General features: G+C 36.9%; 1 protein-coding gene across 32 annotated transcripts in view; it reads right to left on the bottom strand.

Moving 5' to 3' along the window:
- The window catches only part of NSD1 (nuclear receptor binding SET domain protein 1), a 154539-nt gene that overhangs the window by 124355 nt on the left and 15632 nt on the right, over positions 1-14552 (bottom strand). For 5 of the 32 annotated variants that reach the window (XM_086410900.1, XM_086410898.1, XM_086410899.1 and 2 more), the window contains exon 4: positions 3791-3905. The exons of the other annotated variants lie outside the window; for them this stretch is intronic. The gene's annotated coding sequence lies outside the window, so the exon portion shown is untranslated. The remainder of the gene's footprint in view (positions 1-3790; positions 3906-14552) is intronic. 32 annotated transcript variants of the gene reach the window in all.

The raw sequence follows: 14552 nt of genomic DNA, 5'->3' as shown, positions 1-14552 counted from the left end.
CAAAGGTATCTACAGATTTGATGTGGTCCCCATCAAATTACCCATGACATTTTTCAAGGAAACAGAATAATCTTAAAATTTATATGGAACTATTAAAGACCCAGAAATGCCAAAGCAATCCTGAGGAAAAAGAATAAAGCAAGAGGCGTTACCCTCCCAGACTTCAGATGATAATACTATAAACTGAAATCACTCAGTCGTGTCTGACTCTTTTGTCACCCCATGGGCTGTAGCCCACCAGGCTTCTCTGTCCATGGAATTTCCCAGGCAAGAATACTTGAGTGGGTTGCTATTTCCTTCTCCATAAAGCTAATCAACAGCATGGTATTAGAACAAAAACAGACATCCTGATTAATGGAACAGAATAGAGAGCCCAGAAGTAGACCCACATACCTACGATCAATCTTTAACAAAGAGACAAGACTACACAATGGGAAAAGACAAGAGTCTCTTCCAGCAAGTGGTATTGGAAAAGTTGGACAGCCCCAGGCAAATCAATGAAGTCAGAAAACATCCTCACACCATACACAAAAATAAACTCAAAATAGCTTAAAGACTTAAATATAAGACATGACACCATAAAACTCTTAGAAGAAAACAAAAGCAAAACATTTTCTCTGACATAAATCATATCAATGTTTTCTTAGGTCAGTCTTCCAAAGCAATAAAAATAAAAGCAAAAACAAACAAAAGGGGCCTAATCAAACTTACAAGCTTTTGTATAGCAAAGAAAACCATAAACAAAACAAAAAGATAACCCACAAACTGGGAGAAATTATTTGCAAATGATGTGACTGACAAGGACTTAATTTCCAAAATATACAAACAGTTCATACAACTCAAGAACAACAACAACAAAAAAAACAACCTAATCAAAAAATGGGCTGAAGACCTAAATAGTCATTTCTCCAAACACATACAAATGGTCAACAGGCACATGAAAAGATGCTCAACATTGCTAATTATCAGAGAAATGCAAATCAAAACTACAATGAGGTACCACCTCACACCAGTCAGAATGGCCAACATTAAAGTCTACAAACAACAAATGCTAGAAAGGGTGTGGAGAAAAGCAAACCCTTGTATACTGCTGGTATGAAAATAAACTGGTACAGCCACTATGTTAAACAGTATGGAGATTTCTCAAAAAACTAAAAACAGAGTTGCCATATGATCCAGCATTCGCACTCCTGGGCATATATCCAGAGAAAACTTCAATTAGAAAACATATATGCACCCCTATGTTCATAGCAGCACTATTTACAACAGCAAACACATGGAAGTGACCTAACTGTCCATTGATAGAAGAATGGACAAAGGTGCAGGATACATAGCTGTAAAAAAGAAAGAAACAATGCCATTTACAGCAATATGGATGGACCTAGATATTATCATACTAAGTAAAATAGACAGGAAAGAGAACAGCAAATACCATATGATATCACCTACATGTGGAATCTACAATATGACACAAATGAACGTATCTATGCAAGAGAAACAGACTCATAGACAGAAACAGACTTGTGGCTGCAGGGGAAGAGGGGGCATGGACTGGGAATTTAGGATGAGCAGACACAAACTATCACATAGAGAATGGATAAACAACAAGGTACTATTGTACAGCACAAGGAACTATATTCAATATCCTGTAATAAACCATAATGGAAAAGAATATGAAAAACAATGTATATACATGTGTAAATGTAATTGAATCACCTGGTTGTACAGTATAAATTAACACAATAATGCTAACTGCCCAAGCAATATGTCTGCCTTCAATATAAGTTCAGGTGGATGGGCACTCCCCAATATTTCTGCCACCAGTTTTTATGACCCCCCCCCCAACACCCCTGCCTCCCAAAGAGACCCTCCAAGACTAGCAGGATCAATTACAGAACTGAAGTTACCAGGGCCTAGAGAGAAAGCAATTAGTTATTATTTAAAGGGTAGAGATGTTGGGGATAATCAAAGTTTTCACTCCAGTTAACAGTAAATGGTTACATAGCAATATGGATGTAATTTACACCACCAAATTGCATACACCAAATTGCATATTTATTGCAAAATAATAAATACTTCCACAACAACAAAAAAGGGTAACCATCCAAAACAATTCAATGTAACACATCATGTTAATAGAACAAAGGAGAGAATTCCCTGGCAGTCCAATGGTCAGGACTCAGCGCTTTCACTGCTGAGGTCCCAAGTTCAATCCCTGATCAGGGAACTAAGATCCTGTAAGCTGCTAAGAGTGGCCAGAAGAGAAAAACAGCAAAGAAAAGAACACACAGTTACCATTATATATACACACAGAAAAACCATCTAACAAAATCCAACACCCTTTCATGATTTAAAAAAAAAAAATGAACTAAGAATAGAAGGGAATTTCCTTAACTTAATTCAGGATATTTATGAGAAACCCACAGTTAACATCATATTCCACGGCAAATCAAAGACTAAAAGCTTTTCCCTTAAGATCAGAACAAGACCAAAATATTTTCACAACTCCTTTTAACACTGTGTACTGTAAGTTCTGGCCAGAATAATAAAGCAAGGAAAGAAAAAAAGGGCATCTAAATTAGAAAGGCAGAAGTAAAACTACCTCTATTTGCAGATGACATAATCCTATACACAGAAAATCCCTTATAATTCACACACACAACACAAACACACATACAGGCACATAGAATACTAGAATAAATTCAGCAAAGTTGCAGGATATAATATTACCTCAACTATTACCTTTGTTTCTATACAGGAGCAATGAACATTAAAGTAAGAAACTGGAAAAAATTTCACTTTACAATAGCATCCAAAGAATAACAGTGAAAGACGTGTACACTGAAAACTACAAAAGACTGCTGAAAAGAAATTAAAGACCTTAAATAAATGAAAAGACATCAATGTTCACTGATCAGAATTTTTAATTTTGTTACTATGGCAATACTTTCCAAAGTAATCCATATATTCTATTCACTCCCTATGAAAATTCCAAAGGACATTTTTGGAGAAATGGACAAGCCAATTCTCTAATTCACATGGAACTGCAAGTAAACAAAATAGCCGAAATAATATTGGAAAAGATAAAGAAACAAGAGGACTCAACCACCCTGAATTCAAAACTTACTACAAAGCTAAAGCAATCAAAACAGCATGATTCCAGCATAAGAGCAGAAATATAGATCAAAGGAATAATATTTAGAGTCCAGAAATAAACTCTCACAAACATCTTCAGTAGACTTGACAGTGGCTCCAACACCATTAAATGGAGAAGGAACAGTCTCTTCTGTATGCAACAATGGTCCTGCAACAACCTGATCACCACATTCAAAAGAATAAAGTTGGACTCCTTCCTCATTCCATATACAAAAATTACTCAAAGTGGATCATAGACTATCTGCTGCTATTTAGACGCCAAATCATGTCTGATCTTTGCAACCCCATGGACTGTAGCCTGCAAGGTTCCCATGTTCACGGGATTTTCTAGGCAAGAATTCTGGAATGGGTTGCCAATTCCTTCTCCAGGGGATCTTCTCAACCCAGAGATCAAACTCATGTTACCTGCACTGGCAAGCAGATTCTCTACTACTGAGCCACCAAGGAAGCCTATTTAAGAACTGATATAAATCAAAGGGTTGTCTTTAAGACCTCCAACTGGGCAAAGGATTCTTAGATTTGATATCAAAAGGATAAGCAACAACAAAAAAAGATAAATTACACTTCATCAAACTTAAAACTTTAGCCAATCAAATAACATTATCAAGAATATAACTGAAAAAGACACATGTACCTCAGTGTTCACTGCAGCACTATGTACAATAGCTAGGCCATGGAAGAACCTAGATGTCCATTTGAAAGATGAAATGCATCTGAGTCAGTTCTCATGAGGTAGATGAACCTAGAGCCTATTATACAGAATGAAGTAAGTCAGAAAAATATGTATCATATATTAATGCATATACATGGAATCTATAATGATGGTCCTGATGAACTTATTTGCAAGGCAGGAATGGAGACACAGACATAGAGAACAGACTTACAGACACAGAGGTGGAGGGAGAAAGGAGAGAGTGGGATGAATGGAAAGACTATCATGGAAACACATACACTACCCTATGCAAAACAGATAGCTAATGGGAATTTGCTGTATGACTCAGGGAACTCAAAACGGGGTTCTGTAACAACCTAGAGGGGTGGGACGAGGTGAGAGGGGGGTTCAAGAAGAAGGGGACCTATGTATACCTGTGTCTGATTCAGGTTGATGTATGGCAGAAAGCAATACAATATTGTAAAGCAAATATCCTTCAGTTAAAAATAAAAAAAATTTTTTTAAAGAATATGAGAAGACAGCCTACCAACTGGGATAAAATATTTGCAATTCATAAATGGTAAAAGCTTAATATCCTCTCTTTATATAGAACTCTTAAAACTCAACAACAAAAAGGTAAACCTAATATTAAAATGGGCAAAGAATGTGAACAGATATTTCTATGATGAAGGTATTCAAATGGCCAAGAAGCACATGAAAAGATGGTTAACATTACTAGTGAGTGAGGAAAAGCAAATCAATACTACATAAGATACCACTTCACACTCATTAGGATGGCCCTAACTTTAAAAGAAAAGGAAAATAAAGCACTGGATAGGCAAGAATATCAACAAATAAGAACTCTAGGACAGTGCTGGTGCAAATGTAAAAATGGTGCAACCACTGAAAAAGTATCAGTGCCTCAAGAAGTTAAAATGTAAAATTACCACATAGCCCAGAAATTCTACTCCTAGGTATATAGTGAATATAAATGAAAAGTTATGTCCACAAAGAGACTAGTACACACATGTTTATAACAGCGTTAATCAAAATAGCCAAAATGTGGGAAGAAACCAATGTCCATCAATGGAGAATGAAAAAAATGTGGTATATAAATACAGCAGAGGATTCTTCAGCCATAAACAAGAATGAAGTTCTGGTGTACATGCAATATGGATAAACTATGAAAACATTATGCTAAGGAAAAGAAGCCAGAAACAAAAAAGTCACACATATGTGACTTCATTTATATAAAATATCCAGAATAAGCAGAACACATAAAGACAGACTGCTGGGAACTAAGATGAGAGGTGTATAGGAAATGACTTTAATGGTCATGGGATTTTCATTTCATTTGAGTTGATGAAAATGCTATGGGAACTAGATAGAGGTAGTAGTTCTACAATGCTGTGAATATCTATACTAAATGCCAATGACAGATGAACTTTAAAATAATTAATTTTATGCTAATTTATATCAATTTTTATAAAAAGTAGGGAGAGACTACTGGGAGTATGCAAGGAAGCAGCTATAATTTTCATAAATAATAATTTTCTTAGTTGTGACATTTAATTTAAAAAATTTGAAAAACATTAAATGTAAATTCAAGCTCAGAATATACTCAAGAGAGAAAAAAAAAACATAAGCGTCCACACAAAAACTTTTACTTGAACCTTCATATTAGCATTCCAATAGCCAAACTGTGGAAATAAACCAAAGATCCATCAACTGATGAATGGATAGCAAAATGTGGTATGTATCTATGCAACAGAATATTATTCAACCACACACAAAAAATTGAGGTAGTGATACATGCTATGACATGGATAAACTTGAAATTATTACACTAAGTTAAAGAACTCATCATAAAAGACCATACATTATATGATTTTACTTACATGAAATGTCCAGAATAGGAAAATCCATAAAGAAAGAACATAAAACTGCTGGTTACCTCAGGCTGAGAATGATTGCTAATAGAATAATAAAGAAAGTCTTACAGGAACTTCTCTGGTGGTCCAGTGGTTAAGAATACACCCTGCAATGCAGGTTTGATCCCTGATCAAGAAACTAAGATCCCATATGCCTCGGAGCAACTAAGGCTGCATGCCCCAACTGAGCCTGAGCAACACAACTACACAGTCTGTGTATCCAACAAATGATCTCCATGACGCAATGAAGATTCCTAGGCCATAACTAAGACCCAACACAGCCAAATAAATAATTTTTTTCAAAAAAACTTATAGTTAGATTGTGATGATGGACGTGTAACTCAATGGATATACTAAAAATCACTAATTATATATTTTAAATGGATATATTTGTGTGGTAATTATATAATAAAGCCATTCAATTTTTTTTAATTTAAAACATGAAGTTAGACCCTTACCTCCCACCATACACAAAAATTAATTCAAATGTATCAAAGATCTAAACGTAGAAGCTAAAACTATAAAAATTTTAAGAGAAAACACAGCAGTACATCTTTACAACCTAGGATTTGGCAATGGAGTCATAGTAAGGACCCCAAAAGCACAAGCAACAAAAGGGAAAAAAGATTAAGCTGAACATCATCAAGATTAAAGTTCTCTTTGCAGAAGAGGGCACTATCAACTATTAAGAGTGGTAACACACTCTGTGCAGAAGAGGGCACTATGGTAACACTCATGCAATGGTAGCAAATATTTGCAAACCGAATATCTGATCAACACCCAGCATCCAGAACACATAAATTACTTCCACAAGTGTTGATGAGAATACACAAAGAAAAGGGAACCCTCATACATTGTTCATGGGAATATAAATAGGTACCATGGAAATCTATGTGAAAGTTCCTCAAAAAATTTAAAATATGATCAGAAATCCCACTTCTGCCATATATACCCAAAAGAATTGAAATCAGGATCTCAAGTAGATATCTGCACACCCATGCTCACTGTAGCATTTTATTTGCAACAGCAAAGACACCGAAGCAACTGTGTCCAACAGATAAGCATATAAAGAAAATGTGATATATATGTACAATAGAGTATTATGAATTTTCTTAAGAAGGACATTTTGCCACTAGCTATTATATGAACATGGAGGACACTATGTGGAGGGAAATAAGCCAGATGCAGAAGAACAAATTCTATATGATCCCACTTATACAGAATTCATCACAGTCAAATTCATAGGAGCTAAAGGTGAAGGGTGATTTTCAGGGGTGTATCAGGGATTGGAAGGTTATCAGGACTGGCAAGAGGGGGAACCGGGGATATGCGAATCAAAGGGTACATAGTTCCCCTTACGCAAGACTGAGAGAGGTACTGTATAGTGCATATAATAAATAATACTGTATTATATACTTACAATTTGTTGAGTAGATCTTATGGTTAAATTAATTGTATGGTATTATATATGGCATCATATATGGTGAGTTTCACAGATGCATACTTATCTTCAAATTAAGATAAATATACTAAGTATGTATAGCTTTTTTGTATGTCAATCATGCCTCAATAAAAAAAAAAAAGGGGACAAAAGATTAAACAAAATTAGCATATGACCCAGAAATTCCACTGGTGGGTATACATCTGAGATTTAAAAACTGGTAGTCAATCAAAAGCCTGTACACAACTATTAATAGCAGCATAATTCATCATAACTGAAAAGTGGAAATAATTCAAATGCCCATCAACTGACGAACGATAAACAAAATGTGGTATATTCAAACCATGGAATATTATTCAGCCATAAACAGGAACAAAGTGTTGGCACATGTTACAATACGGATAAACCTTGAAACATGACAGTTAAAGCAAAGGAACCAGACACAAAAGGTCACATACTTTGATTCCATTTACATAAAATGTCTAAAATAGGCATATTCATAAAGAGAAAAAGACCAGTGGTTGCCAAGGACTGAAGAAAAGAGGGGTAATTGTTCTAACGATTAAGTGCTTTCCTTCTGGAGTGGTAAGAGTGGTCTGGAATTAGCAGTAATGGTAATATAACAATGTAAATATAAAAAATGCCACTGAATTATACAGTTTAAAGCTGTTTAAATGGTAAATTTTAACTAATTTAAATCTTATTTCAATTCTTAAAAAAGTCCTAGCTTTCTAAGGTAACTATTTTTCAAGTGGAACATTCACATCTAGTTATGATAAACTGAAAGAACATTTTATTACCACATAGCTACACTTACACTGTGGTTATTTATTCAGTTATTTATTCATAGAAATAACTCAGAATTCAGACAGAAATAAATCCTCATGCTGGACAGAAGTTACATTTGACTTTGAAGTACAGGACAGGACAGATTAGTTAATGACATATCTTTCTATTCATGTTTTCAGGCCAAATTGACATGTAAATTTGAGAAAAACTTACTGTCAAATTTCTACCTCTCATTTTAATCTCCCACTCCCAACAAGACAAGAGTCCACTAAAAATACATTATTAATGAACAGCACCCTTGCAGTAGAGCAGAGAAAATGCTCTGAAGCCAGATGGCTTTAGCTGAAACACCAACACCATCACCAGGGTTCCATTTCTTAATGTGTGAACCTGAAGTAACATTTGTGCCCAGCAACTTATGTGGGCTTGTTCTGAGGTTTAAATGAGCTAATACTTGTTAGGTGTTTAGTACACAGCCTCGCTGCCTACCACAGGGCAATATATGTTAACTATGTTAATTAACAATAGCAGCAAATACTCACCATGTTCTATGAGTTAATTTTCAAAACAGCTTATAGATTAAGAAACTAAGGGTGAAAAGTCACTTGTCCAAGGAAAACAAAAGAATCAAGTCTTGGTCTCAAATGGAGGCATGTCCAACTCCAAAGCCCACAACTGTTTTTTTGAGAGTTATGTTTTATTTGGTTGACATAACTGAGCACTTAAGCCCAAGACACAGCTTGCCAAATAACTCTAAGGGTCTGCGTCCTCCCACATTTTTTCTACAATCATAAACTGCCTTTCTAATAAGGTAAGAGTCTTATGATTTCTTTTAATGGGATTTAATCTATGGTTTTTCCTAGTGAGCAGTAATCAAAATTTAAGAAAGAGAAACAGGTTAACAATAGATACAGATGTCAAATACACATAGAAAAAAAAAAATCACTTCAACAGGGGATTTCCCTGGTGGTCCAGTAGTTAAGAATCTGCCTTCCAATGCAGAGGACATGAGTTCAAACTCTGGTCAGGGAACTCAGATCCACACGCTCCAAGGCAACTAAACCTGCACAACACAACTAGAGCGAAGCCCACAAGCTGCAAAGGAGAGCCGACACAGCCACAAGCACATAAAATGTCACTTCAGTCATGTAAACAAACAAACAAAAGAAATGGGAGAATTCAAGGAAAGACCTGGACCCTAACTTCTCCCTTCAATATCATCCCTTCCTACCCCATCTTCCCAAACTAATCACGCCATATTCAACTTCTTATCCTCCCAAAGCAGCAGCTATTTCAATCCTTAGAATCCTAAATCACACTCCCCTCAGCCTAGCAGTTGCCTGCCTCAGCTTCCACCATATTCCCATCTTAGGCATTCCTGGCACATAAAAAAGTATTGAGTCATGAATGAAGAATGTATTGTCTCAATGTTAGCAATTTTCAAAATGCAAAGTTAGAATAAAATGTACCTGGTAAAATTACGCCTAACTGAAAACTTAGAATGTAACTCTTACTATTAAAAATAATCATGTTAAAAAATGAAATTCATTCTATTAGAATAGTATCAAAGCCTTTGACTGTGTGGATCACAATAAACTGTGGGAAATTCTGAAAGAGATGGGAATACCAGACCACCTGACCTGCCTCTTGAGAAATTTGTATGCAGGTCAGGAAGCAACAGTTAGAACTGGACATGGAACAACAGACTGGTTCCAAATAGGAAAAGGAGTACATCAAAGCTGTAGATTGTCACCCTGCTTATTTAACTTATATGCAGAGTACATCATGAGAAATGCTGGACTAGAAGAAACACAAGCTGGAATCAAGATTGCCGGGAGAAATATCAATAACCTCAGATATGCAGACGACACCACCCTTACGGCAGAAAGTGAAGAGGAACTCAAAAGCCTCTTGATGAAAGTGAAAGGGGAGAGTGAAAAAGCTGGCTTAAAGCTCAACATTCAGAAAACGAAGATCATGGCATCTGGTCCCATCACTTCATGGGAAATAGATGGGGAAACAGTGTCAGACTTTATTTTGGGGGCTCCAAAATCACTGCAGATGGTGACTGCAGCCATGAAATTAAAAGATGCTTACTCCTTGGAAGGAAAGTTATGATCAACCTAGATAGCATATTCAAAAGCAGAGACATTACTTTGCCAACAAAGGTCCGTCTAGTCAAGGCTATGGTTTTTCCTGTGGTCATGTATGGATGTGAGAGTTGGACTGTGAAGAAGGCTGAGCGCCAAAGAATTGATGCTTTTGAACTGTGGTGTTGGAGAAGACTCTTGAGAGTCCCTTGGACTGCAAGGAGATCCAACCAGTCCATCCTAAAAGAGATCAGTCCTGGGATTTCTTTGGAAGGAATGATGCTAAAGCTGAAACTCCAGTACTTTGACCACCTCATGCGAAGAGTTGACTCAATGGAAAAGACTCTGATGCTGGGAGGGATTGGAGGCAGGAGGAAAAGGGGACGACAGAGGATGAGATGGCTGGATGGCATCACTGACTTGATGGACGTTGAGTCTGGGTGAACTCCAGGAGTTGGTGATAGACAGGGAGGCCTGGCGTGCTGTGATTCATGGGGTCGCAAAGAGTCGGACACGACTGAGCGACTGAACTGAACTGAACCCTGATACCAAAATCAGAAAGACATTAAAAGAGAACTACAGACTAGCATCCCTTATGCATAAAGATGCAAAAACTCTAACAATCCAAATATAGCAACAAATAAAAAATATTAATATCATGAACAAGTGAAATTTATCCTAGGAACACAAGGCTGCTTCAACATACAAAAGCATCAATTAATGTAATATACTGTACTAAAGAAGGAAGGGAAGGACTTCCCTGGTGGTCCAGTAGTTAAGAATCTGCCTTCCAATGTAAGGGGCAAGGGTTTGATCCCTTTTCAGGAAACTAAGATACTAAGATCCCACATGCTACAGGGCAACTAAACAGAACTCAAGAAGCCTGTGCGATACAGCTACTGAGCGTGCAAGCTCTAGCGCCCGTGCTCCACAATAAGAGAAGTCCAAGCACCACAACTCTTAAGTTACCCGCTTGCTGCAGTGAAGACTCAAAGCAGCCAATACAAAAAAACAAAAAAAAGGCGGAGGGCAGGAGGAGGCAGCCGGGGGGGCTTCCCTGGTGTTCCAGGGGTACAGAATCCAACTGCCAAAGCAGGGGAGACGGGTTCGATCCCTGCTCGGGGGACTAACTACGCACCACAACTACTGAGCCTGTGTGCTCTGCAGTCCAAACACTCCAGTGAAAGATTCTGCATGATAGAACAAAGATTCATCAGCAACTAAGATCTGTACAACAGCTAAGACTAGACACAGCCAAATAAATAAGTTACTTAATTATATATTTATATATATGTGTGTGTGTGTGTGGCATGGACTTCCCGGTTGGTCCAATGGTCTCCCACTGCAGGGGTCCTGGGTTTGATCCCCAGTCAAGGAACTAGATCCTGCATGCAGCAACGAACAGTTCACATGCCACAACTCAAGATCCCACATGCTGTAACAAAGATTAAAGATCCCGAGTGCCACAACTAAGACCTAGCACAGCCAAAAAAAAAAAGATTAAAAACCTTTGGGATTTCCCTGGCAGTCCAGAAGTTAGGATTCCATGCTTTCACTGCCAAGGGCCCTGATTTAATCCGTGGTTGGCTACTCAGCATGGCCAAATTAAGAAAATAAAGACCTTTGTGCTTCAAGGATACCATCAAAAAAAAATGAAAAAAGCCATAGAATGGGAGAAAATATTTGCAAATCCTATCTGATAAGAAACTTAATCCATAATATACAAGGAACTATAACTCAACAATTAAAAAAAAAATCCCTATTTTTAAAAAATACACAAAGAATTTACAACACAGACTCTCCAAAGTAGCTATACAAATGGCCAAAAAGCACATAAAAGGAGTCTCAACATCAGTCATCAGAGAAATGTAAATCAAAATCACAACGAGATAACTCGTTAACACTCACCAGGGTGGCTAAAATTTAAAAAAAAAGAAAGCAAGTGTTGGCAAGGATATGAAGAAATTACAACTCTCATACATCATTAAAAGGATGATAAAATGGTGCAGTCTGTCATTTCCTCAAAATATTAAAGTCACCATGTGACCCAGCAACACCACTCATAGGAAGATACCCAACAGAACTGAAAACATATATCCATTAAAAAAACCTATACACAAGTGTTTCTAACAGCATCGTGCCTGCATGCATGCTAAGTTGCTTCAGTTGTGTCTGACTCTGGGACCCTATGGACTGCAGCCTGCCAGGCTCCTCTGTCCATGGAATTCTCCAAGCAAGAACATGAGTGGGTTGCTGTGCCTTCCTCTAGGGGATCTTCCTGACCCAGGGATCGAACCTGTGTCTCTTACAAATACCTGCACTGGCAGGAGGGTTCTTTATCACTAGTGCCACCTGGGAAGCCCAGCATTACGCCTAACAGCCAAAAACAGTGAAAACAAACAAAATGTCCATCAAATGATGAATGGGTAAACATAATACGATTATCAATATAATGCAATATTATTTGGCAATAAAATAGAATTAAGTAGTTATAGTAAGACTACAACATGGATAAATCTGAAAACATGCTAAATGAAAGACACAAAAGGCCAAAGGTTGTATAATTCCACTTACATGAAATTTATATCCAGAACAGATAAAATACTTTGTCATAGAGACAAAGTAAATCAGTGGTTGACAGGGACTAGGAGAGGGGAAAATGAAGAGTGACTGCTGGCTATGGGTTTCATTTTGGGTGATAAAATGTTCTGGAATTAGACAGTGGTTTTGGTTGCTCAACTCTGTAAATACACTAAAGCCACACTGAGTTGTATCCTTTAAAAAGGTGAATTTTACAATATGTTAATTTTATCTTAATTTTTTAAAACGCAGTTACTATGCTTTTTTAATTTGTAAGACATATACTCAGAATTGAAATGTTGAAAAAAATTATACATAACATAAAGGATGTTTGATTTTTACAGGTCCATGCTTTAAACAACAAAAAATACCTTAGAAAAGGAAGAGAGGGAGGGAGGGAGAAAGAGGGGGGAAAAAAAAAGACTATCCAAATTACAAGTCATTTAGGTATCAAATAAACATTTATTATTCCTTCTTCTCCCTTGGGTATAAGAAGTATCGTAAGAATCCCCACAGGAGGACTTTGCTGGTTGTCCAGTGGCTACGACTCTACTCTGTGCTCCCAATGAAGGGGGCCAGGGCTTAAACCTTGGTCAGGGAACTAGATCCCAAGTGCCACAACTAAGACTCAGTGGAGCCAAATTAAAAAAAAAAAAAAAAAAAAAAGCTTTAAAAAATCCCCATAAGGAATTCCCTGGCAGTCCACTGGTTAAGACTATGTGCTTTCATTGCTCAGTGCGTGGGTTCAATTCCTGGTCAGGGGACTAAGCTGACCACAAGCTGCATAGTGTGACCAAAAAAAAAAAAAGGGAACACCACTGAATCTAGAAGACATATCTGTACACCTATGTTCATATCAGCATTATTCACAATAGCCAAAAGGTGGCCATCAACTGATAAATAGATAAAGAAAACATGGTATACTGCAGAATATCTTTAAAAAGAAAACTCTAACAGCCTACAACATGGGTAAACTCTTGAGGACATTACACTAAGCAAAATAAGGTAATCACAAAAAGATAAACACTGTATAATTCCATTTACAAGAGGTTTCGAGAGCAGTCAAATTCAGAAACAGAAAGCAGAATGGTAGTCGACAGGAGCTGGCAGGAAGGGAAAGTGCACAGCTGTTTAACGGGAGAGTTTTCTAAGATCGTAAGAGTGCTGGAGAATGGCTGCACAAAATGTAAATACACTTAATGCTATCAAACTGTACACTTCAAAATGGTTAGGATGGGGAGTTCCCTGGTAGTCTAATGGTTAAGATTCTAGGCTTTCACTGAGGTGGCCCCAGGTTCGATTCCTGGTTGGGGAACTGAGATCCTGCAAGCCACACAGCGTGGCAAAAAAAAAAAAAAGCTAGGATGCTAAATTTTATACTATGACAAATGAAATAAAGAATACCCATTGAAACAGGCAAATACATATACTGCTGGCTGAGAGTATAAGTACATATACTCTTTTAATGGGCAATTTGGCAATATTTTCAAAATCATAAACATTTAACTTTGATCCAGAATTCGGTCCTGGAGATTTATCCTACAGATTTATTTGCATACATTCACAATGACTTATGTGCACAGTTGTTCCCTTTCAGCAAAAGAACATGTGGAATGAAAATGTTCATACATTCATACAATAAAATACTATCTAAGTATATAAATGAATGAGAAAATATTGCTCAAAAATGTAAAGATTTAGACAACAAATTAAGTGAAAAAGAAAGAGTAAGTGTGCATAATCTGCTACCTTTGTCATACAAAAAGGTAGGAAGGCCCATAGGAACTGAAAGTGTTAATTAAGAAGGCAAGGTAGAAGAGTACTTTAGGGTACTTCATTAGTTATCTTTCTATATTATATTTTTCAATCATACACCTAATTCAAAAATCCAAGGTCCATTAGCTCAGCTTAAA

Source organism: Bos grunniens, chromosome 7 (assembly GCF_055505025.1).
Source record: "Bos grunniens cultivar Pamir isolate PY7600 chromosome 7, Bosgru_T2T1.0, whole genome shotgun sequence".
Lineage (NCBI taxonomy): Eukaryota > Metazoa > Chordata > Mammalia > Artiodactyla > Bovidae > Bos > Bos grunniens.
The sequence above is the reverse complement of the archived record's forward strand: the minus strand, read 5'-3'. Positions and strand labels throughout refer to the sequence as shown.